The sequence below is a fragment of the Bubalus kerabau genome, chromosome 1 (genome assembly GCF_029407905.1).
Source record: "Bubalus kerabau isolate K-KA32 ecotype Philippines breed swamp buffalo chromosome 1, PCC_UOA_SB_1v2, whole genome shotgun sequence".
In the NCBI taxonomy this organism is placed as follows: Eukaryota; Metazoa; Chordata; class Mammalia; order Artiodactyla; family Bovidae; genus Bubalus; species Bubalus kerabau.
Window position 1 is genome coordinate 133,220,353 of NC_073624.1, and position 13,742 is coordinate 133,234,094.

General features: G+C 35.2%; 1 protein-coding gene and 1 long non-coding RNA gene across 2 annotated transcripts in view; one reads left to right on the forward strand and one right to left on the reverse strand.

Annotated features, from left to right (window-relative positions):
* Positions 1-13,742, forward strand: part of RYR2 (ryanodine receptor 2) — a 764,447-nt gene that overhangs the window by 201,565 nt on the left and 549,140 nt on the right. The gene's annotated exons all lie outside the window — the stretch shown is intronic.
* LOC129658109 (uncharacterized) overlaps positions 584-13,742 on the reverse strand; it is a 41,075-nt gene continuing 27,916 nt past the window's right edge. Inside the window, exon 3 of the long non-coding RNA XR_008717271.1 lies at positions 584-712. This is a non-coding gene — a long non-coding RNA (uncharacterized LOC129658109). The remainder of the gene's footprint in view (positions 713-13,742) is intronic.

The following is a 13,742-nucleotide window of genomic DNA, read 5'->3' on the forward strand; positions in this document are numbered from 1 at the left end:
TTTATGCCCTTTTCCATTGCTAGGTGTGGAGAACTTGGGATCAAGTTTCAAAATAAAAGTGATGAAGGTTTTCTCTTGGTTTATATTTATATGCATATTATTCATATACTTATAGAGAGATATACATAGATATAATGAAAAAGGAAAATAAGATCAACCATTAAAGTGCTATGTATTTTATGGAAATGTATTTTACCAATTAAGTAAAAAGTATAGACCATAGAAAGAAAACCCAAAAATATTATTTGGTTTGTTGCATACCAAAACATGAAACATAAAATCTAGAAGTATCAGAATATATAGAATATTGCTATCAATAAATATGAGAATGACAACCAAAGAGAAAACAGATACATGTGACTAGGCATTTCACAGAAGAGGAAATACAGATGGGCCCTTATAATATAAAAACATCATCAACCCTCATTATTTGTTTATTTGTGGCTGTGCTGGGTCTTCATTGTTGCGTGAAGTTTTCTGTAGTTGTGGTGACCTGGAGGCCTCTCTGAGGTTGTGGTTCTTGGGCTTTTTATTGTGGTGACCTCTCCTGTTGCAGAGCATGAACTCCAGGGCACGCGGCTTCGGTAGTTGCTGCATGTGGGCTCAGCTGTTGCAGTTCCTGGGCTCCGGAACAGGCTCAGTAGTGGTGCACAGGCTTAGTTGCTCCGTGCTAGGTGGGATCCTCCTGGACCAGAGATGGAACCTGCGTCTCCTGCATTGGCAGGCAGACTCATTACCACCAGGTCACCATGAAAACCCTCAACCCTCATTATTTTGGAAAATGAAAATTAAAAGCATAATAAAGGATCATCTCACACACTGGGCATATCGTTGTTGGTGGGAACGCGGAGCATTAGGAATTTCCACTCACCTCTAGTAGGAATGTATACTAGAAAATTGGCTATTTAATAAACTTGAAGATGTGCATACACTGTAATTTAAAGTATTCTTTCCTGAGAGATTTTTTGCACAGGTGCAGAAGGAAACACATACAAGAACATCTGTTGCAGTATTGTTGATAAGAAAAAAAAAAGGAAACAATTTTTATACATGGAGTACTCTATAGCAGTAAAAATGAACTATAGTTATTCACATCAGCATAGATGATTCTCAAAAATGTAATATTGTTCCACCAAAAAAAGTTACAGAAGAATATATACTTTATGTTACAGATTACATAAAAGGCAAACCTTAGCAAATTTAAACAATATATATATATAAATTTATGATAATATTATAAACAATAGCAAGGAGATATTGAGTAGAGGGATATAGGGACCTTCAAAATTACTCATACTGTTGTGTTAATATTTTTAAATTGCTTGATGATTCATGGGTGTTCATTTTATTTAAAACATGCATTTCTTTATATAATTTTGAGTATATGATACCTTTTTAATAAAACTGTGCTTGAGGCCCAGTCTGAAAACTTGTCTATAACCTAGAGAAAATGCTAGTAGTAATCTTAATCTTTGCTGTATTAGTAAGCAAGAGAGCAACTATGTGGATAAGGAACTTAATGACTCAATCTGAGAAGAGAATCTTAAAATATTTGCTAAGACTGGACTATTGAATAGTCATACAGTAGCTAATGGGATTATTTTTATAATTATCTGATCATCTATTTACCATGATAAGAATTAACCTAATGAGGTCTTGGGTCCTATCACAAAATTTAAATTTTGCTGTGTCTGAATTTAAGGTAATATTTGTGCTTTTAAAACATTCAGTTATATAATTTCACAGTTTTTTAATCCTCAGATTGGTCAATGACTTAACAGTCCATTATGGTAATCTAACATTGGGCTTCCCTGATAGCTCAGTTGGTAAAGAAACCACCTGCAATGCAGGAGACCTGGATTCGATTTCTGGGTCAGAAAGATCTGCTGGAGAAGGGATAGGCTAATAACTCCAGTATTCTTGGGCTTCACTTGTGGTTCAGCTGGTAAAGAATCCATCTACAATGCAAGAGACCTGGGTTCGATCCCTGGGTTGGGAAGATCCTTTGGAGAAGGGAAAGACTACCCACTCCAGTATTCCGGCCTGGAGAATTCCGTGGACTGTATAGTCCAGGGGGTTGCAAAGAGTCAGACACAACTGAGCGACTTTCACCATAGCTAGACTATAATCTAGCATTATTTTAAATATTTGTGTATGAAGAGTCTGTGAGCTCTTCCATCATTTAATCTTTTTACAATATCAAGTTCCATTTACTTGCATGTGAACCTGCTGAGGACATTTAAATGGATTTCTTTTGAAATTAATGAAAATGGAGGATAACTATTTAACGTTGTTCTCTTGGTTATGCTTCATTTGATTGACACCGAAAGTAATTATTTGCCCTTTTCTTTTATCTAAGGCTTTGGGTTTTCTGTGTGGGTTTTTGTTTCCATGATTTAAATTGTTTCCATTGTATTAAAAACTGCAGAAACAGATCTGTTAAGGATGTGACCAAACCAAGCAAGTGGTGACTGACTGTCATTTAGAAAATGAACTTGAAGTCACTTTAAAATGATTTTACCCCTCCTGCTTGTTTCTTGTGAGGAACCTGAGGCATTTAGATTAAGTAACTTAATAAGAGTTGGTCGTTATATTGGTCAGCTTAAGACTAAAACTTTCATCATCATTTCTTTGGTATCCATTCTACATTATTATAGCGCCTCTTACAGTAAAAATATACAGTTTAATCAGTGGGAAGATAAATTTAATCCTTATGAGATGAAGAGTTAAGTCCCAACATTTTCAGTAACTTGTACCTAAGAAAATAGCAGTATGAGACATATTCAGTTTCTTTATTATATTTTCCCTAACTTAAGATATCATTTTGTCTACTGTAATTGAATCCAGACAGTATTTTCTTTTCTACCTTAAAAGCTGTGGAATCATAGCACAATTACCATTTTTTAATATGCACATGATTATCAGAGATTCTTCTAGATATTATACACTTTTCATCCTGAGGAGAATCTGAAGTTCAGAGAGTTTAGGTGATTTATCCAGGATCACACAGCAGCTGGGGCTTCCCTGGTGGCTGAGATGGTAAAAAATCCACCTGCAATGCCGGAGACCTGGGTTCAATCCCTGGGTTGAGAAGATCCCCTGGAGGAGGGCATGGCAATCCACTCCAGTATTCTTGTCTGTAGAATGCCCATGGGCAGAGGAGCCTGGTGAGCTGCAGTCTGTGGGGTCACAAAGAGTCGGACACGACTGAAAAACTAAGCATAGCCCTGCACACAGCGGCTAAATAGCCAAGTCAGGATCCTACACACTTCTTTCTAACTACCGTGTGATAAACTATCTTTGGCATGAGCTAAGCATTTGACTCTAGTGAATTTATAGGTATTCTTAAAACACTTGAAAAGCAGCAGGGAATACTGGTCTTGATTTTCAAAGTATAATGGTTAAAAAGATATATGGAATAGAAGGAAAACTTCTACAGTAAATCTAAAATTACTGTCATAATACGTTCATTATGATTTTATCCTCTTTGTATATTTGTTGGTTTATTTGCTTATTGAACTTTTCCATGTGTCTTATTTATTAAACTCCTTTGAAATTTGTTCCTTATTTGTTAGTGTTCTATCAAATTTCATGACTCCTGATATATCCAGTCCTTTAACCAGAGTCTATTCCATTTCTGTGATATTTATACAGATCATGGAAATTATTATTCCCAGTACTAAATACACTTTATTACTATATAATATATATATGTAAGTTATTTTAAAGTTTTTAGTAGTTATCTTAAGTATGACCTTTCAGTTTAACTGTACTGTCTGCCCAGTATTATTATTCTATTGTAGTCTACAAAATAACAAAATAGCAGACTCCTAATATTTCTTGTGGTAGACTCCAATCTAAAGTGTTGCCTCTAGGGGTTAGATATGGCAATTCAATGGAGTGTGGAAGGATAATGTAACATTTTTAATACTATTTTTAGCCAAAAACAGGAAAGAAAACAATGAAATTTCACTAATAATTATGACACAATTTGTTTCTCCCTCTGTTGGTCTCAATGACATTTGGTTTCATATCATCATCATTTGTTGCCTAATGAATGCAAGGTATCCTGGAGATGAGTGGGCATCCCACAGTTAAGATTTGTTTGATACATTATCTCATAACGTAACATTAATTTAGTTTATTAGATATCTATCTTATATACCTTTATAGATGAATTGAGTTAATAAATATCAAGTGCTTAAAGAAGAGGGTAAGTATAGGCACTAGATGAGTATTATTCTTAGCATCATTATTATAAATCTTTTAGTTGTGCTTAAATTAGCTTGAAAAGTGGTCAACTGGCATTAAGGTATTCTGCAGAGAGACACAAATTGAAAACTATGCTAGTAATGTTAAGTACAAATGAAAAAAAAATAGAATAGCTGATATTTTTATTTCCATAAACTCTTTGCTAGCTGTGTTAAGAGAGCAAAACAATGACAGTAATTAGATCTGAAAAGAAAATGGCTCAAACCATTTAAATCTATCAGGGGATATGTAGGGATTTACATTATTGTTCATTGCAAACCGTACTCTGTGGATCAGTTGTTCCTTTAATATAAGGTAATGAGACTATGTCGTCATCGCAGTAAGATATTTAAGAACTAAATATTTAGAACATGAAGTTTGAGTTTCATGACTTCAAATATCCCTGAAAAATATTTAGCAGCTTCTTATTTTGTCTTCTTTAATAGCAAAAGACAAAATGTCACATTTTGGGGGGAAAACACTTGGGCAAATCTTGGGTATATCAAGAATCTTGGGTAAATTCACAGAATTAAATTCACAGAATCCTTACATGGAATTGATTCATACTTTCTTTCGTAGGCACACTATTGCAGCAAAGAAGTTGGAGCTACAATATAAATTCTTCACGATTCTTTAAAATGAGATGTGCACATCTCATTTATACTGTTTATACTATATTTATACTATGGACAGTCTTCTTGCAATTTTGTGGCAAAGTATTTAATTTGAATTTACTTCATTTTAATGTTTATTTTTACAAAAATTTAACTGTTCCAGAATTGCAGTGACATAATCAGGAGCTTTTCGTGACATAGTTCCCTTGGAGATATTTCCAAGGTGAAGATGACATTTTTACAATGAAAAAGTGCCTGCTTTCTAAATAATCTTACCATGGAGAGAACATTTTGAAAATGGATATTTGAGTATGTTTTTACATTGCATCAGTATGTGCCGAAAATTATCTAAATCTGTCAGGTATATAAGCTTTGACATAAGCAGACTTTGAAAAATATGAATGTCAAATTTTCTAATTGTTTAAATAAGGTAAAGTGAAATTTGAACCCGTTTGTTAAAAATATAAAAAAAAAACAAACCATGTAATTAGTTTAAGAACTGGTTAACAACGGGGAATACGGAGAGTTCCTAGCTAAATTTCAACAAAAATCCTTTTATAATTGGTGAATTAGAATGAAAAACAGAAATCCTTTTTCATTTGGATCTGTGCATGTTTTTCCTGTTTTGAAAGCCATTAAAATGAATCATTGGGAGAGACTGAACTTGAAAGCCAGCCTTTCATATTATTGTTTCACAGAATTTCAGCCTTAAGATTTTAAAAATAAGGAAACACATTTAGTGATATTTTATTCATAACCCAAGCAAAAAATAATGTATTCTATTGCAATTATAATAAAACAGATTTTTACTATAGAAAATGCTATTGTGTTATTAATTTTCATTTTTAATCTTTTATAACATATGAAAGATTTGCACATCGCAATTAGGCATCCTTGAAAATAAAGCTTTACTTAAGAAGTTGAATTTTTATACTATCCTTTAAAAACCTGTTTCTAGCTAGAGGTTTAAAGTTATATAGGTAAAATGTGATAGTAGCCTTACAGGTGGTCAGACTGCTAATCTGAATTTGAGTACACTATGACAAATTAATTGCTAGTTTTATTGAAGATGTGTACAAGTGTTTCTGCTGAGTCACTTCTGTAGTGTCCATCTCTGTGCGACCTCATAGACTGTAGCCTGCCAGGCTCCTCTTTCCAAGGGATTCTCCAGGGGAGAATACTGCTCATCAGATTCTCCGGGCAAGAATATTGGAGTGAGTTGCATGCCCTCCTCCAGGGGATCTTTCCAACTCAAGGATTGAACCTGCATCTCCTGCGGCTCCTTCATTGCAGGGGATTCTTTAACCACTGAACTACTGGGGAAGCCCTTTATCGCTGCTGCTGCTGCTGTCGCTTCAGTCGTGTCCGACTCTGTGCGACCCCATAGACGGCAGCCCACCAGGCTCCCCTGTCCCTGGGATTCTCCAGGCAAGAACACTGGAGTGGGGTGCCACTGCCTTCTCCGGCCCTTTATGTGAATTGTTTAAGTTGTTTAGTGTTGCAGGTATAACCTGTAAAAGTTTGGGTGATTTAATGCTTAAAGAAGGGAATGTTTTGTTGAACAGAGATGAAGGTTTTCCTGGAGTCCGTGGTACTTTATGTTGCTTGCTTTTCACTTATCATTATGATCTGGTGCTCTGTCATAAAGAAAGTGAAATTGGTTTCTGCAGGAAATGAGATCAGTCTAACAAAGATGCATTTCAGCAGACACCAACATTTAAGTAGGTCATTCATTCTTTAACCGCTTATGGGTATAAACATAAGCTGTGGTTAATGTGGATGAAATTAATGTAAACTGGGATTAGCTTGTAGGAAATAGATGGATGGTTATTTTGATGAGGTGATTTTATCATTAAGTCTCTTTACTGGGATTAGATCTGGCATCAGACCTTCAAGTCTATTATGGTACTTGCCAAATAAAAGATTTACAAGCCTGTAATTTTTATTAGTAAAGAATTTATTCCTGTAAAAAGCCAATGAATCTTTCAGGTCAGTAACCTGCATGTGAATGGATTGGATATGTATCAATTTTATTTCATTTCCTATAATAAAGGATCCTGAAATAATGAAATTAAATTCTGTATAGATATTTCTGATTGCTTAATATTCAATCCTTTGAAGATATTTTTTCCAGTCAGCATAAATTCAAATTTTAGGTCATCATAATATCAAAATGTTAGTTTTTACATTATTTTAACATATGTTTATCTTTGAAGAGTCATACCTGTATTATTGAAAACTCATACCCTTCATTATTTAAAACTTATCAGTCAATATTTAAAAAGTAATTTAAAAATATTCCTAGGGCTTATATACAAATATTTTTTCACTTATATACAAAAATTTTTTCTGTTTGCAATGAGATGGTAGATGTACTATGTCACAGAATTGTTTTTCTTCAGTAGACATTTACATGAGGCACAGGCAGCACTATTTGTTGTTCAGTTGCTCCATCTTGTCCGACTCTTTGTGATTCCATGGGCTGCAGCACACCAGGCTTCCCTGCCCTTCACTGTCTCCTGGAGTTTGCTCAAACTCATGTCCATTGAGTCGATGATAGCATCCAACCATCTCATCCTCTGTCGCCACCTTCTCCTCCTGCCCTCAATCTTTTCCAACATCAGGGTCTTTTCCAGTCAGTCTGCTCTTCACATCAGGTGGCCAAAGTATTGGAGCTTCAGCATCAATCCTTCCAATGAATATCAGTGTTGATTTCCTTTAGAATTGACTGAAAGTCCAAGGGACTTTCAGGAGTCTTCAACACCACAGTTCGAAAGCATCAATTCTTCAGCACTCAGCCTTCTTTATGGTCCAACTCTCATATCCATACATGACTGCTGGAAAAACCATAGCTAGATGGACCTTTGTTCGCAAAGTAATGTCTCTGTTGTTTAATACACTGTCTAGGTATGCTAGACAATATGCTTTGTCATAGCTTTCTTCCAAGGAGCAAGCATCTTTTAATTACATAGCTGCAGTCACCATCTGCATTAATTTTGGGCCCCAAGACAATAGTCTGTCACTGTTTCCATTGTTTCCCCATTTATTTGCCATGAAGTGCTGAGACCGGATGCCATGATCTTCATTTTTTGACTGTTGAACTTTAAGCCAACTTTTTCACTCTCCTCTTTCACCTTTATCCAGACGCTCTTTAGTTTTGCTTTCTGCCATGAGGATTGTGTCGTCTGCTTATCTGAGGTTATTGATATTTCTCCCAGAAATCTTGTTTCCAGCTTGTGCCTCATCCAGCCTGGCATTTTGCCTGATGTACTCTGCATATAAGTTAAATAGACAGGATGACCGCATACAGCCTTGATGTGCTCCTTTCTCAATTTCGAACCAGTTTGTTAATCCATGCTTGGTTCTGACTGTTGCTTCTTCACCTGTGTACCGATTTCTCAAGAGGCAGGTAATGTGGCCTGGTATTCCCAACTCTTTAAGACTATTAAGAATATTCAACAAAGCACATAAGAAGCAAGGTGTTATGGAGGGTAACAAAGTCTTATTGAGTTACAAAGTAGCATGAACGATATGTTGTATACAAATAGGTGTAATACGTGGCAATTTGAGTCATCAGGAGATGCTCCATGGATGGGATTGTAGTTGAGGTTGGAGTTGAATGATGAGTAGAAATTGGACAAAGGCCAAAGACAGGAAAATTAGATGTATTTATGAAAAATAGAGAATTATCTAATTTAGTGTATTGTAGTAAGCATTTTGGAGAAAGCAATGGCAACCCACTCCAGTACTCTTGCCTGAAAACTCTCATGGACAGAGGAGCCTGATAGTCTGCAGTCCATGGGGTCACTAAGAGTCGGACATGACTGAGCAACTTCATGTTCACTTTTTGCTTTCATGCACTGGAGAAGGAAATGGCAACCCACTCCAGTGTTCTTGCTTGTAGAATCCCAGGGACAGGGGAGCCTGGTGGTAGGCCGTCTATGGGGTTGCACAGAGTCAAACACAACTGAAGCGACTTAGTAGCAGCAGCAGTAAGCATTTAGTGTAGGCTGGAAAATTAGGTTGGGTCCAGAGTATGAATACCAGATAGGGAAGATAGGTCTTAATTTATTAGACAATGAGATTCCCTTACCCCCAGCTTTATTGAGGTTGTAATTGACAAACAGTATAGATATTTGAGGTATAAAATGTGATATTTTCATATATACATGTGAAATGTTACAACAATCAGGCTAGTTAACATATCCATCACTCACATGTTACAATTGCTTTTTAGGTGCTGAGAGCATTTAAGATTAACTCTCTTAGTAAATTTCAAGTATGCAATCTAGTATTATGAACTATTACTATGCTGTGCATTAGATCTGCAGAATCACTCATTTTGGATAACTGCAACTTTGTACTCCTTGCCCAGCATCTCTCCTTTGCCTCTAATTCCCACCCCTTAGCAACCATCATTCCACTTCTTTTATGACTTTGACTGTTTTTCATTCCACATATAAGTGAAATTATACAGTATTCGTCTGTCTAAATCCAGTTTATTTCACTCAGCATAATTCCAGGTTCATTGATGCTGTCATTGAATGTCAGCATTTCTTTTTATTTTTTTAAATATTTTTATTTATTTTAATTGGAGGCTGATTACTTTGCAATATTGTATTGGTTTTGCCATACATCAAAGACTGAATAATATTCCATTCTATATAACACATTTTCTTTTTAAAATAAACAGGAGATGGTTGGATTCACACCTGACATTTTTTTTTAATATGCCTCCTTTGTTGTTGTTCCTCTGTTTCTGATTTTTCTTTTGTTAATGGTTAGTGTGGCATTTTGAAAACTTTTTTTTTAAAGTTTATATCTTTTTAGCTGTGCTCTTAATAGTTACTGTAGGGATTATAATATGCCTTATATTAATTCATCATTGTAACTTCCAAGTTTTCTTCAGATTCAGTTCAGTTCAGTTCAGCCGCTCAGTTGTGTCCGGCTCTTTGCGACTCCATGAATCGCAGCACGCCAGGCCTCCCTGTCCATCACCAACTCCCAGAGTTCACCCAGACTCATGTCCATTGAGTCAGTCATGCCATCCAGCCATCTCATCCTCTGTCATCCCCTTCTCCTCCTGCCCCCAATCCCTCCCAGCATCACAGTCTTTTCCAATGAGTCAACTCTTCGCATGAGGTGGCCAAAGTACTGGAGTTTCAGCTTTCGCATCATTCCTTCCAAAGAAATCCCAGGGCTGATCTCCTTCAGAATGGACTGGTTGGATCTCCTGGCAGTCCAAGGGACTCTCAAGAGTCTTCTCCAACACCACAGTTCAAAAGCATCAATTCTTCGGCACTCAGCCTTCTTCACAGTCCAACTCTCACATCTATACATGACCACAGGAAAAACCATAGCCTTGACTAGACGAACCTTTGTTGGCAAAGTAATGTCTCTGCTTTTGAATATGCTATCTAGGTTGGTCATAACTTTCCTTCCAAGGAGTAAGCGTCTTTTAATTTCATGGCTGCAGTCATCATCTGCAGTGATTTTGGAGCCCCCCAAAATTAAAGTCTTTGACACTGTTTCCACTGTTTCCCTATCTATTTCCCATGAAGTGATGGGACCTTCAGATTAATACTAATTTAAGCCCAGCAAAATATAGAAACCTTACTCCACATAGCTTCATTCACTTTTTACTGTTATCATATATATGTCTATTTATTATGTATGTACATATATATAAATGCATTACCTCACATAATTACTATTCTTTTTCTTATGAGAACATTTAACACTTTCCTTCTTAGCAACTTTAAGGTATATAATATAGTTTTATTAACTGTAATTGCTGTGCTGTAGATTAGATCCTCAGAATTTACTCATCTTAAACTGGAAGTTTGTACCCTTTACAAATATTTCCCCCTTTCCCCTGGTAATCACCATTCTAGTTTCTTGTTTCTGAGTCTCTGGCTTTTTAAAACATTCATATCATATACTATTTTTCTTTGTCTGATGTCTCATTTAGCACAACAACCTTAAACTCCATATTGTCATAAATGGCATTATTCCCTTCTTTCTCATGGCTGAATAATTCTCCATGGTTGGTGTGTGTGTGTGTGTGTGTGTGTGTGTGTATAAATACATATATATATATGTATTTGTGTATATATATGTGTGTGTATATATATATATTTCACATCTTTCTCATTTACCGTTTATTCATTGATAGACACTTAGATTGTTCCCTTATCTTGGCTATTTTAAAAAATGTTGCAGTGGACATAGGACTGCAGAAATCTCTTTGAAGATTTTAGATCTATATCCAGAAGTAGAATTAATGGATCATATGGTAGATTTATTTTTAATTTTTCTTTATACTGTTTTCCACAGTAGTTACACCAATTTAAGTTCCTACAAGAGTGTTAAAGTGTTTCCTTTCCTCTATGTCCAGCTGAGTGCTTGTTATTTCTTATCTTATTTTTTATAATAACCATTTTAACCGGTGTGAGGTAATATCTCATTGTGGTTTTGATTTGCATTTTCCTGATAATTAGTGAGGTAGAACACTTTTTCTTATACCTCTTGGCCATTTGTTTGCATTCTTTGGGAAAATGCCTGTTCACTTTCTCTGCCAGTTTTTAAACCAGGTTGTTTGCTTGAGTTATATACATTCATTTTACATTTTGGGTATTTATCCCTTGCCAGAGATATGATTTACCTTTTCTTTTTGTTGGTGTTTTTATTTACTCTATAGAAACTTTTTGCTTTGATGTAGTACTACTTATTTAGTTGTTGCCTTTGCTTTTGGTGTCAAATTAAAAAAAAAAATATTGCCAAGGCTAATGTCAAGGAGACCCCCTGCCCCCATACTCTTCTATAAGTATTACACCTTCAGGTCTTGCTGCAAGTCTTTAAATGGTCTTGAGTTGATTTTTTTTTTTTTTTTTCATTTTATTTATTTTTTTCTCTTTTTTTAAAATTAATTTTTTTTACTTTACAATATTGTATTGGTTTTGCCATACATTGACTTGAATCCACCATGAGTGTACATGTGTTCCCAATCCTAATCCCCCCTCCCATATCCCTCCTCATCCCATCCCTCTGGGTCTTCCCAGTGCCCCCGAGCACCCTGTATCATGCATCAAACCTGGACTGGCGATTTGTTTCACATGATATTTTACATGTTTCAATGCCATTCTCCCATATCATCCTGCCCTCGCCCTCTCCCACAGAGTCCAAAAGACTGTTCAGTACATCTGTGTCTCTTTTGCTGTCTTGCATACAGGGTTATCATTACCATCTTTCTAAATTCCATATATATGTGTTAGTATACTGTATTGGTGTTTTTCTTTCTGGCTTACTTCACTGTATATAATAGGCTCCAGTTTCATCCACCTCATTAGAACTGAGTTGATTTTTATGTGTGGTGTGTAAGATAGTGGTTCAGTTTCATTCTTTTACATGTGACCATACAATTTTCTTAGCACGACTTATTGAAGAGGTTCTCCTTTCCCTAGTTTGTATTCTTGGCCTCAGTGCTGTAGATGAATTGACTATATGTGCATGGATTTATTTCCAGATTTCTGTAATGTTTTATTGGTCTATATGTCTTTTTCATGTTTTGATTACTGTAACTTTGTAATGTACTATAAATTTAGGAAGCATGAAGCCTTCAGCTTTCTTCTTTTTCAGGATAACCTTGGCTATTTGAGATCTTTTGTGGTTACATATAAGTTTTAGGATTGTTTGTTCTATTTGTGTGAAAAATGGATGAATTTTGACAGTGCTTGTATTGAACCTGGAGATCACTTTAGGTAGTGTAGGTATTTTTATAAGATACTTCTTCCAATCTTTGAGCCTAGAATATCTTTCTCTTTATTAGAAGAGTTTTGATGTGCATTTTAGGGTTTTTGATGTATAATATTAGGTCATCTGCTTATAGAAAGAGTTTTGCTTTTTCTTTTCAGCTTGAGTGCCTTTTATTTTTCTTTCCTTCTTGCTTTGGTTAGGACTTTCAGTATTATTATGAATGAAAGTGGTGAGAGTGGACATTCTTGTAAGGCAACTGTGGTAGCAATAAATTCTCCATTTTTTATCTTGGAATGTTTTCATTTTAATTAATGTGTGAAAAGTTGTTTAGCTCTATATTGAATTTTGGGTTGACGACTTTTTTCTTTCAATTCTTTGAATAAGTCATCAACTGCCATCTGTTCTTTCTTGATTCAAATGAGAAGTCAGCAATTAATCATATTGTGATGAGTAATTTTTTGTCTTGCTGCTTTAAATATTTCCTTTTTGTTTTTCTCTTTGACTTTCAGCAGTATGAATGTTTTTCATTAAATTTTGGCAGCTTTTGGCTTTTATTTATTCAAATATATTTTCTTTTCTTTTATTTCTTTCCTATTCTTCTGGGCATCCATTACATTTACATTGATATTATTCCATAGGGTTTTGAGGCTTAATTGTTTTTTCCCACTGTATACTTCCAGCTGAATAATTTTTGTTGAATGATCTTTAAGTTCACTAAAGTTCACTTTTTTCCTTTCATTTTAAATCTGATGTTGGGCCCCTCTAATATATTTGTCATTTAAGTTATTATACTCAAGTATAGAATTTACATTTACTCCTATTTGTATAATTTGTATGTCTTTATTGAGCATTTCTATTCATTGATTCATTATTATCATACTTTATTTCTTTAAACATTTTTTTTTCTTTCAGTTCTTTAAATATGTTACTGCTTAGTCGCTAAGTTGTGTCCAACTCTTTGTGACTCCCTGGACTGTAGTCCACCAGGCAAGAATAGTGGAGTGGGTTGTCATTTTCTTCTCCAGACTTAAGATATATTTATGTTTAAAGTTTTCTTTGAAGTCTTTATCTACTAATTCCAGCGTCTGGGGACACTCACTGACCACTTCTCTTGAATATGTT